The sequence below is a fragment of the Mus pahari genome, chromosome 10, assembly GCF_900095145.1.
Source record: "Mus pahari chromosome 10, PAHARI_EIJ_v1.1, whole genome shotgun sequence".
Lineage (NCBI taxonomy): Eukaryota > Metazoa > Chordata > Mammalia > Rodentia > Muridae > Mus > Mus pahari.
In genome coordinates, this window is record NC_034599.1 from 73,967,013 (window position 1) to 73,983,787 (window position 16,775).

The 16,775-nt window shown below is 39.7% G+C and overlaps 1 pseudogene; it reads left to right on the forward strand.

Moving 5' to 3' along the window:
* The first annotated feature begins 2,080 nt into the window (after window positions 1-2,080).
* On the forward strand, window positions 2,081-2,957 carry LOC110328394 (annotated as a pseudogene).
* The last annotated feature ends 13,818 nt before the right edge of the window (window positions 2,958-16,775 follow it).

Here is a 16,775-nt window from a genome sequence, read left to right on the forward strand (position 1 = left end):
AAACCCAGATACTAATGAACATGCCAGCAAGATTCTGCTGAAGGGACCCTGATATTGCGGCCTCTTGTGAGGCTATGCCAGTGCCTGGCAAACACAGAAATGGATGCTCACAGTCAGCTATTGGATGGAACACAGGGCCCCCAATGGAGGAGCTAGAGACAGCACCCAAGCAGCTGAAGGGGGATGCAACCTTGTAGGTGGCACAACAATATGAACTAACCAGTACCCCTTGAGCTTGTGTCTCTAGCTGCATATTTAGCAGAAGATGGCTTTATTGACCATCATTGGGAAGAGAGGCCCCTTGGTCATACAAACTTTATATGACCCAGCACAGGGGAAGGCCAGGACCAAGAAGTGGGAGTGGGTGGGTAGGGGAGCAGGGGCATGGGGAGGGTATGGGGAACTTTCGGGATAGCATTTGAAATGTAAAGAAAGAAAATAAAAAAAATAAAAAAAAAGAGGCAGAGGCAGGTGGATCGTCTCCATAGTGAGTTCCAGGACAGCCATGGCTACAGAGAAACATTGTCTCAAAAGTCAACAACAATAAGAAAAACAAAACAGAATCCACAACAAAGAGAATTATTGAGTGCACCTATTCAGTCACAATATGCATCTTGTAGAAGCATATGTACCACACTCTAAGACAGAAATGTTTCTACCTGATTATATGTGATTTCACTAAGCCAAATAATCTGGGTTCCATGTTCTCTGGAATATAAAGAGGAAGAAAGTAATAATAATTAACCATAAGACTTCGTACAGAATAACATGCTGGAATTCTATTAAAACTATATATATATATATATATATATATAGCCCAGACTGGTCTCCAAGTTACTAAGTAGCTGAGAATGAGTTTGAATTTCTGGTCTTCCTCTTTCTACAACATCTGCCCTACTGTGTCTGATTTTATGTGGTGGCAGAGATGAAAACCAGGGCTTTGTGGATGCCAGGTAAATGGTCTGACAACTGAGCCATACATCTCCAGCACCCAAAATAGAAATTTTAAAAGAACATTAAATGGTGCTGGGGGTCACTTGCTACAAAGATTCTCAATTTTTAAAACCTTAATAAACTTTCAAGCATTTTCATCTTGTTGCACGCACAAAAACAATTCCCTAATGGCTGCGGTGAGCAGTGGGAAGACAGTGACTAACAAGTACCAGTCCAGATAACATGGTTAAGAGGCACTTTTTTTAAAAAAAAAATTCTACTCAAAATGATGGAATTAAAACATACGCTCAAAGCTGTTATTACAATTGAGGGCTAAAATGTCACCCCAGGCTTAATACTTTCCTGGCTTCCAAAGCCCATTTCCACAGTCTCCATGTGGTGCTCCAGCTAGGGAAGGCAGAGCTAACAGTAGGCAGCAGAAAAAGTGTTGCAACTTTGTATAATGAAACGGCATTTCTGAGCTTTAAAAAGAAATTTGTTAAGTACATTCATAGGAGTGTACTATGAAGTTTTGTACCATCCTTTCACTTCCACATAAGAAAAAATCATTAAAATACCAAGGCAAGAATTAGAGTGTTCCTGAGCAGTTTGGTGATAACACTCCAGCACTTCCCTCACCCTCAGTGTATTGTAATGTACCAAAATGTACATATCCCCAGCAGATTTACAAGTTATATTTGTTTATTTAATCAAATAAAAATGATAAAACTAACATCTTTATATTTTAAAAGTGAGCTATTAATATTTGAATGATGTTTGTTTCTCGTCCAAAAAAAAATCTCTTAGAAGTACAAATTTGCCTTAATGCCCACAACACCACCCTTGGACTTGATAACTTGGGGGAAATGTCCATCATCTGCCCTCTGGTACAGTGTCTCATGGAAGAGGATCACACCCACCCCCACCCCCAATTCAGGGATTCACACGGTCATCAGCAGTCATCAGCCGCTGGCGGTAGAAGCGCCTGTTCTCGGTGTTCTTGGTGCCAATGGACTGCAGGCGCTTGGCAATGCTTCCAGTGGACTCATCTGCAGCCAGAATGCCCTTGCCCGGAACCACAATTCGATGAGTGATGTCAGACATCTCCTTCTTCTGCTCCGGGGTCAGTGCTGGCTATGGGTAGGGCATGGTGCTGGCGGCAGTAGTTTCCTGGCACAGGACGGGGTGGGTCTACCGGGTACGCCGGTGGTTAGGCGAAAGGACCAAGGAACGAACGGGGCTAGGGTCACCAGAACCTCATTCTGCTGCACATTCCAAGAGAACGGAGCCTATTCATAGATTTGGGTGTGGTGCCCCTGGCAGGAACCAATGGCGAGACTACTACCCAAGGGTTGGATGGGCTGTCTGAACGCTGTGCTAAAGATTGGGGAACATACTCCCTCAGCTCTTGTCATCATGGAAAATGCCAATGTTCTGGCCCGTTATGCTAGCATCTGCCAGCAGAATGGCATTGTACCCATTGTGGAGCCTGAAATTCTCTCCTGATGGGGACCATGACTTGAAGCGGGGGCCAATATGTAACTGAGAAGATACTGGCGGCTGTCTACAAGGCTCTGAGTGACCACCATGTCTGTCTGGAAGGCACATTGCTGAAGCCCAACATGGTCACCCCTGGCCATGCTTGCACCCAGAAATTTTCCAATGAGAAAATTGCCATGGCAAAGGTCACAGCACTTCGGTGCACAGTGCCCGCTGCTGTCCCTGGGGTCACTTTCCTGTCTGGAGGGCAGAATGAGGAAGAGGCATCCATCATCCTCAACGCTATCAACAAGTGTCCCCTAATGAAGCCATGGGCCTTGACTTTATCCTATGGCCGAGCCCTGAAGGCCTCTGCTCTTAAGACCTGGGGTGGGAAGAAGGAGAACCTGAAGGCAGCCCAGGAGAAGTACATCATACAAGACCTGGCCAACAGCCTCCTCGCTTGTCAAAGAAAGTATACCCCAAGTGACCAATCTGGAGCCACAGCCAGTGAATCTCTCTTCATCTCTAACCATGCCTACTAACTGGAGCTGATCTAAGGCTGCTCCATCAACACTCCAGGGCCCTGCCTACCCACTTGCTATTGAAGGGGGGCCTTCAGGCTCTTTCCCATCACTCTTGCTGCTGCCCTCATGTGTGCGGTGTTCTCTATGAATGCTAACCCTGCCATCCCTTCCAGTCCCCTGCCAATAAACAACTATTTAAGGGGTCGGGGAGTACAAATTTGCACCTCATTATAGATTTGTCTCAAGGTATGTATTATACCGTGCTAATGCCTTACAAAGCACTTCCACCTAAAGAACCTGTACAACTTATATTTAAATTTCTTCTTGCCCCATACTTTTGAAATTTAGTATCACATATTATCCAATTCACATCTACTTAGTGAGAGATGTCTCTTTGCCAGGAACTGTCATTAATATTTTAAAAATAATGATAAAAAACCCTTTTTCACGTGTTCGTTATTTATTCATCTATTTATTTATTGGTTTTTCAAATAAATAAATTATATATGTAGTCCAGAAAGTCCGACCAATACTAGAATGCACATAACAATTCAAGGATCTTACATACTGCGTGAGTTCCACCCTGCCTATGTAAGATCTTCTGGGTCTTTGAAGATTCAGAATGGATTCACCTAAAATTGGTACCTCTTTCCATTTATCACATCATTTCAGTACAGCACTACGGCCCCTTAGTGCCTTATGAGCGAGCATCTAACCTCTGAGTGGGGCTCTTCCCTCCTCTTTTTAAAAGCTTTTTTATGTATTCAACTCAGCCCTCTTTTAAGCAATGTAATGTAGTTGTTTCCAAAGTGAACCAGTTATTTTGATAGGCACTACATCAGTATGACCTCTATGCAAGTCCATTTATTAAATGATGCTCTGACATCATTTGTTGTTATAACTATTTTCTCTTGAAAGAGCAAGCCAAGTCTTACCTTCTATTTACCTCCAGACCATTATGTTTGGCAGACAGCAATCCCTACATGCACTTAATGGAATTGCATTAAGTGATGTTTCAAATAATTTCAGATCATTGATGCTTCATCTAGATTGGCTATAAAAACAAATTTAATTAAGGGATTATCATTCCTAGTTTTCCAAGAGAATATGTCTGTGATCAATTTGAAATTAATATAAATATTTGTGTCACATGCTATTTTTAAACATCTAGAACCATTAAACTGATTCTTGGTTGACTGTTTTTACTAAAAAAGAATGTTGTATTCCTATGAAATGTATCATACGCATAAACTAACATCATTTGTAGCAGGTTTGCTAGAGAGTGTTCATAATTCTATACTTCCAGAAAGGAGGCTAGACTGGAGAGACAATGTTTCCAGTAGCATTATATGTTCTTATTAATTTTATTCAAAAGTTGCTTTTGAACAAATAATTAGACAATGAATGCTCTGAATCTGTGGATGCATTGCTGTGGGACTGCCATTGTGTAACCCAAAAGCACCAAATGAATATCAACCACCAGGTCTTTCATATGGCATGGTGATTAGCTCTTTCCCAACTCTGCCCAAATTCTCATTTTCTGCACAGACCATCTTGAATTACATACGAAAGTGAATTTCAGTAGACTCTGATGATCCACTGACCCAAACAAAAGCACTTTGAGTGAGCCAGTAGGCACTCAGAGATAAACGTCACCAGGAAACTACAGTCACTTACTGCCATACTTACAAAGGGAAAGAGACAGGAGGAGGATCAGGGTATATTAGAGAGGACTAACTAAACCACTGCTGCTGTTATTGAAGATCAGCCTTAGGCCATGGTGATCTGATAGGATGCAGGGGATTATTTCAATCTTCTTGTATAGGTTAAGGGTTGTTTTGCAACCAATTGATTATATGGTCAATTCTGGAGAAGGTACCATGAGGTGCTGAGAAGAAGGTATATTCTAGCAATCTCACTCTTGGGAATATACCCAAAAGATACCCCACTAAGCCACAGGGACACGTGTTCCACTATAGCAGCCTTATTTGTGATAACCAGAAACTTGAAACCATCCAGATGTCCCACAACAGAAGAATGAACACAAAAAAATGCGGTCCATTTACACAATGGAATACTACTCAGCTATTAAGAATGATGATATACTGAGTTATGCAGGTAAATAGATGGAACTCGACAAAATCATCCTGAGTGAGGTAACTCAGATCCAAAAGGACATGCATGGTACATACTCACTAATAAGTGGATATTAGAAAAAAAAATAAAGATTACTCAAGATACAGTCCACAGAACTCAAAACAGTCAACAAATTGAAGGGCCCAAGTGAGGACACCACAGTCCCACTCAGAGGGAGAAGAAAGCAACCACAGGGGGTATAGGGAGGGAGGGACCTGATAGGGAATGGGGAAGGGAGCAGGAGAGGGGAACACGATGTGGTCTTGGGTGGGGAAAAAGGACTGAAGCCCAGAGGGACAGCAGAAAGAATGGAAGCAGGCAACCTCAGGAGGGTAGGAGGTTGAGAAGACCCTCCAGAATGTACCAGAGACCTGGGAGGTGAGAGACTCAGGAGTCAAAGGGAGGGACCCTAGATGAATTGTGCTACAGTGGGGAGAGTGAACTTGTAGAGCCCACCTGAAGACAGGGCATCAAGTGAGGGATGGGGTTGCCATCCCACAGTCACAACTTTGACCCATAATTGTTCCTGTCTGAAAGAACTGCAGGGATGGAAATGGAGAGAAGCCTGAGGAACAGTAGTTCCAGCAATAGGCCCAAAGTGAGATCCAGCTCAAGGGGAGACCCCAAGGACTGACACTATTATCGAGACTATGGCGCACTCACAAAAAGGGACCTATCATGACTGCCCTCTGAAAGACCCAACAAGCAGCTGAAAGAGTCAGATGCAGATATTTCACCCAACCAATGGACAGAAGCTGCTGACCCCTGTGGCTGAATTAGGGAAAAGCTGAAGAGGAGAGCGACCTTGTAGGAGGACCAGCAGTCTCAATTAACCTGGACCCCTGAGATCTCTCAGACACTGGGCCATCAACCAGGCAGCATACACCACCTGATAGGAGGTCCCCAACACATACACAGCACAGGACTGCTGGGTCTGGGTTCAGTGTGAGAAGATGCACCTAACCTTCAAGAGACTTGAGGCCCTAGGGAGTTTAGAGGTCTGGTGGTATGGGGACATCCTCGTAGAGATGGGGCAGAGAGGAGGTATGGGGTGTGGAACAGTCAGAGGGTATACTGGGAGGGGAATAAAATCTGGAGTGTAAAAATAATAATAATAATAATAATAATAATAATAATAATAATAATAATAATGTACAGATTGATATGCAATCTTCAGTGAACAAGGGATAACTAAAGATCCTGGCACCTATAGAATTTCCGGACTACTGTTAGTCTTATTTAGCTCTTTTTGAGTTGAAATAAGGAAGAGGGAACTTATTCTTTGAGATCATCACACATGAACTTTCTTCTTTGATCATTCTCTTTCTTATACTGGATTAGTTATCATTTCTTCTCCAAAAGCCTTTCTAATGCTATCTTTTGTCCACACTACTAAATGAATCCTCCACAGACACTTCAGTGCTTGACATTTTTAGATTAATCAAAGAAGTGACATTTTCATAATTTATAATCTTATTTATTGAGTTGTACAGTACATCACAAACTTTTCAACACATTATTGAAACTCTTGTTGGTGATCAAACAGAGTAAGGGCTAACTTTTAAGTAGGGGAAAAACAGGTAAATCGATACTGTAGTTAGGAGAGGGACAAAGCTTGTGTGGTGGCAGTGAGTCACATGCTCATTAAAGAAATGCAGGTAGATAATGCCTGCTGTGTTACCTTGAACTTTCACCTCTTAAGCATTCTTTTCTTTCAGGAGAGAATCCTGTCATTACAGATGTCCCACATCAAAAGTTACTAAGTGGCAGTAGATGAAAACAATTAAATGTCCTGTCAAGTTGTAGAGCCTCTGAGCCCCAAAGATGTCCAGCATGGAGAGATATCTTCAACAGTGCAATAGCAGGACATACATAAGCAAAAGCTACTTAATTGGTGTAAGGCTTGCTCAATAGGAGGGAATCTGTGGCTGGTACCTAGTCAACTCCCTGTGGTTGGAGATTTTATAGACCTTAGAGGAGAACCTACCACTGCCACATACCAGCATCACCCTCAAATGCATTCCAAATACCTATCCTTCTATTCACATTATCACTCATCAAAGTATCTTGCTTTTGCAGCAGACAAAGACCATATAGGAAACCATAAATGGCCAAAATACAGACAGCTAACTATGGGGTGCCTGTCTGGTATGACCAATTGGTATACTACAATACCACTCTTATACCTACGACTCAGAGAACCTTGTAGAAGAAGGAAAGGAAGATTGTAAGTGTTAGAAGACAAGGGCTTTTGTGGCAAGATTGGAGATTGTATCTTCTATATGTGGCAAGAGATTTTCTCATGATATCATAACATTGTGGTCATTAAACAAAACCTACTTGATGATGACACCAGATGACATTCCAAAATGGCAGGAAAAATAAAATACCAACAGGCCACACCCCTAAATGAAGAGCCACAGACACTTAATAGCTACAGAGAAAGGAAGAATCTGTCCTTACAAGGATAAGGGTCACTATTTTTCTGACAAAACACCATGACCAAAATAAACTTAGGGAAGAAAGGATTTATTTCATTCACAGCTCCATATAATAGTTTATCATCAAAAGCAGTGAAGACAGGAACCTGGAGTCAGGAGATGATGCAGAGGCCAGGAGTCAGGAGATGATGCAGAGGCCAGGAGTCAGGAGATGATGCAGAGGCCAGGAGTCAGGAGATGATGCAGAGGCCATGAGGAGTGCTCCTTACTGGCTTGTGCAGCTTGCTTTTTTATAGACCTCAGGACCACCAAGCCTAGGGGCAACCATACCCACTATGGGCAGGGCCCTCCCTCATCAATCACTAATTAAGAGGCTTCCTCCTCTGATGACTCTAGCTTGTGTAGATGTAAAACTTGCCAGGACAAGCTCCTAGATTGGCCATTCAATCACCAGTGATCATCTTTACATACATACATACATACATACATACATACATACATACATACATACAAAAAATACCAATATGAGAAACACTAAACTGACTTAACAAGTTGTACTTATATTATTGTTGTTAATATAATATTAATATTGTTAATATAATAAGTCATAATTGTTAAAATGAGGAATGATCTTCCTAGTAATTCAACCATCCATAGTGACAAAGCTAATTTCTATCTAGAATAATCAAGGTGTCTACAAAAATCCCCCCTCAGATAAGTTCAAATACAGTCATAGTCACAGTCATATGACTATTTTTAAAAATATAGACAAAGCTTAGTCATATAGTTATTTTATATAATTTTAGACACCATTTCATCATCATATTTATCAATAATACCACCAAATCACACATCAAAATAAAAATTTGAGAAATGAAAAGTCGAAACACACATCAATTACCCATGAGTAAAGTGCTTGCTACGTAAGCATAAAGACCCAAGTTCAGATCTTGGCACCCTCATAAAACCTGGGAACAAATTCACTTGTCTGTTCTCCCAGCACTGGGGGATGGGGATGAAGATAAATGGATCCTACTGCATTGTTGGTCGGCCAGGTTAGCAGAAACAGGAAGGTCTAGGGTCAGCAAGAGACCTTGCCTTAAAGCATAACAAGGAAAGTGGTAGAGAAAACACCCAGCATCAACCTGTATCTTGTATACATGATATATACATGGGTGCGCGTGTGCGCGCGCGCGCACACACACACACACACACACACACACACACACACACACACAGATATTTCCTACAATATAATTGCTTTTATGTCTAGTATATTTTATCATGGGGACTTTTACCTGACCTCACTTGAACCACTGGGATGCTATCATCATAAAAACAAAGCACGCTCAGATTGTAGATGCGCAGCTCTACTGCCTTGGACATGCAGTGTCTTTTCTGAGTTCCAGTTTCCTTATCAGTAGCATGAGCATAAGGTAGCCATTGGGTTGGCCTCGCTACTCCATGACATCATTTGTTCAGCAAGTACTCTAGCGTAGTAGAGTGATATTGTGCTGACTTAATGGATGTATTTATAATACTGTAAGTGCTCAGTTGCTTCTTTAACTGTCCTCATCATATCATGATTTTAAATGTATCACAGATGACCATTTTGGATTAGATAACTAGTTAGGGGGCACATCCCTGGGGGAAGCTAATTCTCCTTTTCTTAGCAGTAATTACTAACATGTTGGTGTTGCTGCTGTTTTCCCTAAGGGTGACACCCAGTGAGATTTGGGGAAGGCATGAAGTGAGAAGAGGGAAAGTGATTATATTTTAATTAAAATATATTTTTAAAAGTAAATGTAATACAAAATATAATAAAAGGGAAAGGGGAATTTTTAAAATAGAGTATTAATGTGAAAGGCAGAAGTAGAGAAAATAGATCTCCTAATATGATAGATAATGTTGCTAATATGTGATTGAATACATATTATCACTTAAATAAATTTTTACAATTCATATTCAGAGCCCAACCCCATAGATACATACAAAACCCAATTGAGCCTTAATACTAGGCCAGAAATATAGGCAATTCTTTTTGGATTAGGAATTCATTTTTCTCATCTGTTCATGAAGTTTTAGAGACCCCTAACATCATCCTAACTTAGGGTGATGGATTTCTTCTAAAATTTCTTTAATGGTTTGGTTTTATAGATGAACAAACTGAGAAATAGAAAAACAAAGTTTTGACCATGAAAGGGACAAGCTGAGCTGCAGAGCATTGTATAACCCCACTTCTTGTGGGACCTTCCTGGTACCACATACCCAGCAGTCACTATCCAGAGGGACTCAGTTTCCACCTGATCCCTAACCAGCGTGTCCTCTTCTGACTTATTCTACAAACACATGTGTTTCCTGTTTGTACTTGGAAGGCGGTTCACATACTACTGGAACATTGTGTCTACTGTTATGCAACCAAACTGGAAAAGGCCCACTGTGGGGAGTGGAGCAGGGCCTAAAGATCATCAAAGAAATCAAATGCGCCTTAACGAGTATATATTTGGCTGTTTGTACCAAAAATATCTTAATTTTTCTTGTATTAGAATTAATATTTGGAAAAGAATGTCTTCATTTTATTCTACCCCTTTTTAACTCTATAATGTTTACCTTATCTAAAAGTATGTTAATATCCAACAAAGTTGTCTAGAATGCTGTACTGTTAAAAGAACAAGTCTAACCATTCTCATATATGCACATATACACTTACAAACATGCTGTAATGCAATAAAGATACCAGCTGGCTATTTATTTATAACCATTTTTGTTTTAGGCAGAATAATTCACACTGAAATTTGTCACCATGAATAGCAGTGTCACTTCTGTTCAGAATCAGGATAGTCTAAGTGGGATAGGATTCCCTGGAATTTCTCCTTCCTTTAATTTTAAAAGAATGTGAGAATGTTCTCTGTTCCAGTCCATAAAGTCATAAGCTTTCCAATAAAAGATCAATAAAAGGGGGAAAAGCTGAGTGAGTTTAGGAGGCTCTATGAATTCCCTCTTATGAATTCCTTTAACATTTTTGGTTCAAATATACTCAGATCCTTTTCTAACTTTAAATTTAGTTTTTAACATTTAACATTTTTTAACATCTTTTAACATTTTTTGTTTCAAATATACTCAGATCCTTTTCTAACTTTAAATTTAGTTTTTGAGAGTCTCATACATGAATACAGTATGTTTACATCAGTCCCACCCTGCCCTCTTCCCTTTCCAACCCCTTCCTTGTCCTCCATGAGTCTATGATTATTATTGTTTTGCACACACTCATACATGCACCCACAGACTTGCACTCTGAAACGCATACCATTAAATCCAATTCGTGTTGCCCATATACAGATATTATTAACTCTGACTACTTATGATTGGGCTGACTCACATCTAGAGAAAACTGATTTTCCATCCCCAGAAGCCATTAATTATGTATAGTTCTTAATCTATGGGTGGAGTCTTGGGAAGATTTTTCCCATCGATGCTAAAATGTTGACTGATAGGGTCTTGTACAACCGTATTGTTGGGAATTCATATTCGCATCATCATTGTTGTGTCTGGAACACACATGCTCCCAGCAGGAGTCTGGGACTTCTGTCTCTTTCAGTCTTCCCACTCTTCATCCATGATGCTCCTGAGCCTTAGGTGTAGAAATGGTGTTGTAAATCCCCCAGCTGAGGCTGGATACCATATACTCATTTATTCTCTGCATTTTGACCAGATGTAATTCTCTGTAATAGTTTCCATGTGCTTCAAAGAAAGGTTTGCTTGATAAATGGTAACAGCTGATCTTATCTATCATTATAATGTTACAGATCTAAAATTTATTTGGGATTTGTATTAAGTTAACAAAATTGCAGTAGGAGGTTCTCCTCTTTGATGTGTGACCAGTTCAGCCATGGGTAATTGGATGGACTTCGGTGTGAAGTATAAAACCCCTCCTCTTGATCAGGCCTTGTGCCCAGTTAGATAGCTGTTGGTTAACCATAAGATCGAAATGCCACTATCACACCACTGGTGATCTCTTGGCAATCTGGTTTGGCAAGCTTGACAAAACTTAGGGTTTGCCAGCTTTATAGCTGGCTAAGACATTACCATTTTTTTCTCTTGCCACCTTGCATGGCACCTTCTGATACATGAGTTACCCTTCAGGAAGCTGTCTTCCAGGTCAGTAACAATTTGATTACTCAAAGCTCTGTGACTAAAGTGTGTGGTGTCTTCAGAAATAACCTGTTACTTTTAAGTGACATAAAATCACCAAGGGCAATGGAAATAGCCTTTATTGCTTTGGGGCTCTTTTGGACCCACTGACCAATAACTCAAAGAAAGGTGTCCCTTGCCTACCACTAAGGTTTTTGTTAGTCTATGGCTCCCCCTCTATCCTTTTTCCCTAGTCCCTAGTTAATTTCTCGTTTCCCCATTTTAAGACAAGAAATAAATTTCTCATAGGTAACACATGTTAAGTCTGACAAAATAGGGGTACTTATTTAAAGTTACCCCAGAACAAACACTAAATTTGTCAGAAATAGCAGATTTAAGATTTATTCTCTGAAATCCCCGCAAGACTGACTTAGCAAACTGTCACAAGGCTCTGCCTTGAAATATCTCTCACTCACACCAATGGAAATTTGATACCATGTGTCTGTGTAGGGCTGACAGATCTAATTTAAAGTCTCCTTGGCAAAACATACTTGTTTGTTACAGGGTATTTTTTCTCATTACTCAGCTAATTAATTTTCTTAAGTCTAAGAGAAGAAATTTCAGTTTTTATAGTTGTTTTAAAGCATAGGTATATATACTATTATAAAATTATAAATTTTATTTTTGCATGACATTCAGCATATCCATTATTCACAAAGTATGGTCAATGATTTAAATTAATCTTAATGTATCTCTTAATAAGTTGATTATTTTATAGGACACATGTAAAAGATAAAAATAGCAAATGCACATTCTAGGCCAATGAAAAGACAAAGATGCCATTATAAATCAACATAAAATGGATCTGCAGTCCAAGGATATCCCATATGCTCCATCTAAAAGTAACTCTTTTTCTTTGGAAGGAAAGAAAGAAGAAAGGAAGGAAGGGAAGAAAGATGGGAGGAAGGAAGAAAATTATTCTGAAGTCTTTGTTCAAGTATCTCAGTTGGAAAAGGCAACTCCGACTCTGACAAGATCATTGAGTATAGACAAAATAACTTAACCAATGAATTGGTTATTTAAACATTTCCATGATATTCAGGAAGTTATTGATAACAATTTAAAAAGAGGTTGTGGAATTGGGGTGAATATGGGTGAGCACTAAGGGGAACTGGATGGGCATAATCCTAATGCACCATATAAATGTGTGAAATTTTCAAAGAAACACTGAAAGTACTTTTTATAGTTTCTAGTCTAATCATGAACTGAGTAGCTTTGGTTACCTAAAATAGGTTGAGGCTAGTCAAAATACAGGCCCCATATCCCACTAAGATGCTACAGGAAGTAAGTATTTACTAGGAAAGGGAGAATCATTCTTTACTGAAGATACAGCCATTAGTAGGGTTTCTATTCTTCAGTGAATGGCCCCACTTTCATGAACAAATAGCCCATACTAACTGGACTAATAAGATCATTTCAAAAAGAATTTAGATGAAATATGGAGCAGGCATGATGTTATGACATAGGGTGAATTGGCGAAGAAAAATGGGAGGTAGATATGATTATACTTTATTTTATACATGCATGAAATTCTCAAAAATTTAGAAAATAAATTTTTCTGTTCTAATTTTTCTAACTTAATTTTTATTGAAAGTAAAGTATTTTTCATACAATGTAGTCTGATGACAGTTCCCCTCTTTCATCTCCCCTTACAACACTCCCACATTCTCATCCCTCTAACCCCATCCCTTCTTTCTGTCTCCTAGGAAACACATGAAAATCAAGAAGAAGGAAGACCAAAGTGTGGATACTTCGTCCCTCCTTAGAATGGGGAACAAAATACCCATGGAAGGAGTTACAGAGACAAAGTTTGAGCTGAGATGGAAGGAACGACCATGCAGAGACTGCCCCACCCGGGGATCCATCCCATAATCAACCACGCAGACACTATTGCATATGCCAGCAAGATTTTGCTGACATGACCCTGATATAGCTGTCTCTTGTGAGGCTATGCCAGTGCATGGCAAATGCAAAAGTGGATGCTCACAGTCAGCTATTGGATGGAACACAGGACCCGCAATGGAGGAGCTAGAGAAAGTACCCAAAGAGCTGAATGGGTCTGTAACCCTATAGGAGGAACAACAATATGAACTAACCAGTACCCTCTGAGCTCATGTCTTTAGCTGCATATGTAGCAGAAAATGGCCTAGTCAGCCATCATTGGTAGGAGAGGCCCTTGGTCTTGCAAAGATTATATGCCCCAGTACAGGGGAATGCCAGGGCCAGGAAGCAGGAGTGGGTGGGTTGGGGAGCAGGGCAGGGGGAGGGTATAAGGGGCTTTGGAGATAGCATTCAAAATGTAAATGAAGAAAATATCTAATAAAAAATTGTTTAAAAAAGGAAATAGACAAATAAAAAAGGCAAAGATAAAAACAAAAGGAAGAAAAAACTGAAAGAAACTAAGAAAGAACATGAGAAATGTATATATACATACACACACAAAAAAACATTAAAAACTTAAAATTGTAAAGTGTAATATATAATCAAAAGACTAGCAAGGAAAAAAAAGTCCCAACAAAACAATATGAGACAAAAAATAAAATAAATCTCCAAAAATGCCTTCAAGAGATGTGTGTGTGTGTGTGTGTGTGTGTGTGTGTGTCTGTGTGTATGTGTGTGTGTGTGTGTGTGTGTGTGTGTTGGTCATCTACTGCTGGGCATTGGTACTACCCTTTGGTGTGATTTATATACTCATTGAGATTCCCATTGAAAAACTAATTTTTCCTGTGCCAGTGGTTACTAGTTGGAAATACCTTCTTGTTTGGGCATGAGAGCTCCTGTCCACTTTCCAGTCTCAGCACTGGAACCATCTAATACAAGTCTTTGCAGACCCAATGCATTAGAGAAGGCAGCTCTCCATGGAACTGCAGTGTGCTGAATGCTGCATGTTCTAACTGTGGCCTGCTGTTGTCTGTGGTGACAGTAGAACTGGCAGACACAGGACGGTACGTGATGGTGGCTACAACAACTCTGAGATGGTTTTGTCTCTCTCTGGAGGGCTGCAGTACGCAGTCAACAAAGGGGAGGGAGAACTTGAAGAGACATATCTAGAGGTTAGGCTAAGCCCCAGACACCCACACATCTCCAAATTCTTAACCCAGAAGGGCTCCTGTCTAAAGGAAATATGAGGACAAAGTGTGGAGCAAAGAATGAAAGAAAGGCCATCTAAAGATGGTATCTTTAGACAACTACTTCATGGGACAAACATTCTACATTGTAGTGAGAATTAGAACCTGCGATGAAGTTGGGGAAAGCTTTGAGTAGTGATAAAATTGTATTCTTACTTGGCATTGCAGTAGCTACAGTGACTTGCGGTGGAGTCGGGGAACAGATTACCCAGACGTGTTGAGATTTCTGGCAGCACACAATAGACCTTACAGAAGCTACTGTGTTTGACTGGTTAGGGCACTGCAGCCTGGAAAGACTCCCTTGTCTTGTGTTTTGGCAATAATGAGAAGAGTGACATCATTAAGCACTATTCAGGTAGATTCAAGAATGTAGGAACACAGCATCATGGAGTCAATGGCATGCGCCACTTTGAGATTTAAATTTATTTTAATAAAAATTTTTGAGAATGTCCTATGCTTACATTGTAAACAAAATGCATGTAGGTAATAGTAAATTATTTACCCAATCAAATTGATGTTATTGGTTTGATTCAGAAAAATATATTTATAGAGTTGCAATATAAATTGGAATTTGCATATTTTTCTAAATGTGCTACTTTTCCTGGTATTATACCACAATTTACGTATATCAAATGCTTCTCTTCATATGCATGTGTCATACAAAATGACCTCTAAGAAATTACACATGCTTGAAGTCATCTGGGTTGTTATTTCTTCAGAGGAACATGTTTGTTTACACTTTGTAATGGTTTGACATTTGAAGTATTAAATTTTCTGTACTGAAAAAGAGAAATTGCTCACATGTCCTTGCCATTACTTTTTCAGTTTCATAAAAACAAACTCTTTACTTCTGGTAAATTAAAGTAAAAAGATGAAATGTTCATAGAAACTGATAACCACTTAGGTGACTTTAACTGTATGATGTGCTTTGTGACCTCTTTCTCCTGTGGTTTTATTTCAATCCAGATATTATGACCTTCCCCAAATTCAGAAGAATATACTCCAATATTGCTTCATCTCAGAACTGGAGTTTTCAACCCATGTTTCCATCTGGAAATGAATCACCCAGTGATGCTCAAAGACCATACACACTAAGGCAATCTGCTGGAGCCGTATCCAGTAGTGCCAGCAAACACAAAGTCTTCCAGGCCACAGTATGCTGGCTTTTCTTCTTGATTAAAGAGGACAATGCGAAATTGTAGCACATAAGGTCAATGTTAAAGGCAAACATTTCCCTTTATCTTTATCATTAACAGAATGGTCAAATGTCAGTATGATTGAAATGAGATTTACAGTTTGGTAAGTAGAATTCCGATTTCTCTCTTTTCACATGAAACTCACTGAACTTCATTTGAGTTTGTCCTATTTTATGTTTGTCCTCCATTTTTGAACCAGACTTATGTTTTCTGTTGTTATATTTTTAGAGATGGCAGTCTCACTATTTCCTTGGCTGTTCTCCAACTGTTGAATTCAAACAATCCTCCTCTTCATTTCTGAGTAGCTGAGATTATAGGTGCACATAATCATGTCAAGTTTAAGACATATTTAAAAATCATTTGGAAAATGGAAAAACATAATCTCATCATAACTATATAGTTAAATATTTTACCACTGAGCTGAGTCCCTACCTTGTATTATCATAACATCAATATATATATTTTTCAAAGAACACAAATAATTTAAGAAATATTACATATATTCTTAGAGGAAGAGGAGGAGGAGGAGGAGCAAAAGGAAGAGGAGGAGGAAGAAGAAAGAAGAGGAGGAGGAGGAGGAGGAGCAAAAGGAAGAGGAGGAGGAGGAGAAGGAGGAAGAAGAAGAAAGAGGAGGAGGAGGAGGAGGAGGAGGAGAAGAAGAAGAAGAAGAAGAAGAAGAAGAAGAAGAAGAAGAAGAAGAAGAAGAAGAAGAAGAAGGAGGAGGAGGAGGAGGAGGAGGAGGAG